The sequence below is a fragment of the Sinocyclocheilus anshuiensis genome, unplaced genomic scaffold, assembly GCF_001515605.1.
Source record: "Sinocyclocheilus anshuiensis isolate Anshui unplaced genomic scaffold, SAMN03320099.WGS_v1.1 scaffold2055, whole genome shotgun sequence".
NCBI classification, from domain to species: Eukaryota; Metazoa; Chordata; class Actinopteri; order Cypriniformes; family Cyprinidae; genus Sinocyclocheilus; species Sinocyclocheilus anshuiensis.
Genome location: NW_015546656.1, coordinates 71595 through 75427, shown reverse-complemented (window position 1 = coordinate 75427; position 3833 = coordinate 71595).

Sequence of the window (3833 nt, the reverse complement as noted above, 5' to 3'; positions counted from 1 at the left end):
CTCTTTAGTTCCGCTCTATAGCACGCGCTATAAACTCACACTTAGATTATATTATTATTATGTCTATAGATTAGAGATTATTTGACTAACAATTATTATTTTTATTGGGTGGAGTAATTTGAAAAGCATAATTTATTAAATACAGAAGTGTTCAATCATTGGGAATAAAAAAAATTTAAATTACATGAACATGAAACTGGCATGAAATCTATGAATAACTGAATTTATGAGATATATATATATATATATAATTGTCAAAATAAATGTAAAATTAATATAAACCTTAAACATGTATAAGTAAAATTAATTATTTTATTTATACAATTAATGCATGTGGTCTAATAAAATACAATAAAATAAAACAATTATTTATTTGATTTACTCTGTTGCATGTTGCCTATTAAAATATTGTTTTATTTTATTTCAATATTTTATTTTAATTATACAATTATTGCTTGTTGTCTTATAGAATAAAATATATAATAAATAAAATAAAATATTTTATTATTTTTAAACAAAATACAAAATAATAAAATTTAAAAATATATATATTTATTTAAATAACATTTTATTTTATTTTATTAGATGACATGCAAAAATAAAATAGAATAATAAAATAAATAAATATTAAAAAAAAATAATAATAATAAAATAATAAATAAAATAATAATAATAAAATAATTCAAAAAATAATTACTGCGCTAATACCACGCTTTCTTTGAGTAATACATAAATGCATGCCATCACTAATAAAATACCATGCTTTTTCACATGCACAATACCACATTTTTACAACATGCTATGATTTTATTACACATTTAATTGAGTATTATAAAATGCATTGCATCACTAAAAATACCATGATATTACCATGCTTTTCACATGTACTATTGTATTACCATGTTTTTATGACATACCATGGTATTCTAATTCATTCATGAACATGCATGACATCACTAATAGTTTTAGTTACATACCATGGTATTCTCGTAGATTTTGAGTACTACATAAATGCAAGGCATCACTAAAAAGTACCATGGTATTACCACGTTTTTCACATGTACTACAGTAATACCATGTTTTTATGACATTCTTATAAATTTACCAGTACTCTGTAAATGCATGGTATCACTAGTTTTAGTGATTAGTACCATGGCATTCTTATAAATTTCTTTGAGTACTATACAAATACAAATGCATTGCATCACTAACAATACCATAGTATTACCATATTTGTTTCCCACATGTACTGCCGTATTTTGGACATGCACACAGAAAGTACAAATACCGTGGATATGAATTTTAGTTTTATGCTACGATTAATTTTAACTCCAGTATTTAACATATTATTTACCTGCAGAATTTCAAATGTAAACACTCGGCCGGTGCTGCACTCAATGTGTCCCCCTCAGAAACACCATCGCGCGCTCTTTAGTTCCGCTCTATAGCACGCGCTATAAACTCACACTTAGATTATATTATTATTATGTCTATAGATTAGAGATTATTTGACTAACAATTATTATTTTTATTGGGTGGAGTAATTTGAAAAGCATAATTTATTAAATACAGAAGTGTTCAATCATTGGGAATAAAAAAAATTTAAATTACATGAACATGAAACTGGCATGAAATCTATGAATAACTGAATTTATGAGATATATATATATATATATAATTGTCAAAATAAATGTAAAATTAATATAAACCTTAAACATGTATAAGTAAAATTAATTATTTTATTTATACAATTAATGCATGTGGTCTAATAAAATACAATAAAATAAAACAATTATTTATTTGATTTACTCTGTTGCATGTTGCCTATTAAAATATTGTTTTATTTTATTTCAATATTTTATTTTAATTATACAATTATTGCTTGTTGTCTTATAGAATAAAATATATAATAAATAAAATAAAATATTTTATTATTTTTAAACAAAATACAAAATAATAAAATTTAAAAATATATATATTTATTTAAATAACATTTTATTTTATTTTATTAGATGACATGCAAAAATAAAATAGAATAATAAAATAAATAAATATTAAAAAAAAATAATAATAATAAAATAATAAATAAAATAATAATAATAAAATAATTCAAAAAATAATAATAAAAAAATTAAATAAAATAAAATAATAAAGGGCTCAAGAAAACGAGTCCATGTCCAGCAGTTCTCTTGAGGTCCGTCAGGTGGCGCTGTGAAACACACAGGAGGTTTAGGAGACACTCACTTCGAGAGTTCAGAGATGGTCAAACCACAGTGATTATTACTCATTTAACACTTCTCATGGAGAAGATGTGAACATTTGCCAGCTCTCAGGAAGGAAAGTGCAGCTCAGATAGCTTATTAGACAGAAAAGCACTCAAATGTAATGAGAAGGTCTAGTTACACAATCTAGTTCCTGTAACTAAAATTACAGTATTCTATTGTTCCTGTTGAGTAAAGTGCACACAATAAAACCACTGACACACATTATCTTCATTCAACAGGCCTATAATTCACCAAACATCACACAAAAAACAACATAAAACAGGTAAAGACAGTAAACCTAACAGTTAAATTAATATAAAAATTAAATACAATTATTTTGTTGTATTGTCTAATAAAATAAAATAAAAATTACATCCAAACTACATGAAGCAGGTAAACTGGTAAATAGTTAAATTAATATTAATATTATTTAAAATGAATAGTTTTCACTAAATAAATAAAAAAATAAACAAGAGAACATAGGAGCTTAAAACGTCCAGTTTTTAAAACGTTTTCTTGGTCATGTGAACGTTAAGGGAATTAAGTATCATTTTTCAAACATCATGGGAACGTTACATTTGTATGTTCTCTAAACGTTCTGAAACAAGTAGCAACATTTAAAAAACATTAGATGAACGACCAACTGAAATATTTCAGAAATGAACGTTCCTAGAGTTATGTAAAAATGATGTCTTACTGCTTAGATGTTTAGAGATCATTAAAGACAGGTAATTAAAAAACAAAAACCTTTTTTAGAAGAACGTTTGTTCATAAAGAAAACCTTTCCAGAACATTTTGGGAATGTTTCCCCTTATAGCACTGGTTCATCACGGAGACGTCTATTTGACGTCGCATTTACATCTGCAAGACGTGTTTTTAGAGAGTTTGCTCATCTGCGATACCTCTATAGGATGTTTCCTATCAGATGCCAAATAGACGTTTAGAATATGTCTTTAAGATTTAGAATGAATGTAAAGCTGACATCTTAAAGACGTCTGTCAGATGTTTGCACGCAGCAGATGCTTTCCGGATGAAGAGATCTTTAACAGACCTCTTGCAGACGTACCTGTGCTATAACGTGGGTCCTGTTAGCTGGGATACTTTACTGTGACCATTCAGCTCTGATAGACTATTTGACCGACTGTGTGTGTGTGTGTATGAGAGAGAGTGTGTGTGAGTGTGTGTGTGTGTGTGTGTGTGAGAAAGTGTGTGTGGTTGTATGAGAGAGAGTGTGTGTGTGGTTTGTGTGTGTGTATGAGAGAGAGAGTGTGTGTGGGTGAGAGAGAGAGAGAGAGAGAGAGAGAGAGAGAGAGAGAGTGTGGTGTGTGTGTGCGCGTGCGCCCCTGCTGTCGGATGTGCGCTGCTGTGTGTGTTTTCTCTCTCACGGAGGATTTTCAGGAACTAACAGGAAAGCAGGAGAAACTCTGAAACTTCGAGCGGTGCGGCTGACGCGTGCGGCCCGCGGCTTCTGAGCGGCTTTCGCAGCGGATCCGGACGCGTTTCGGAGGATTTCGGGTTCTGCGATGGCCGGCGCGTGTCCCGCCCCGCCGCTCTGTTATCACCGGGATC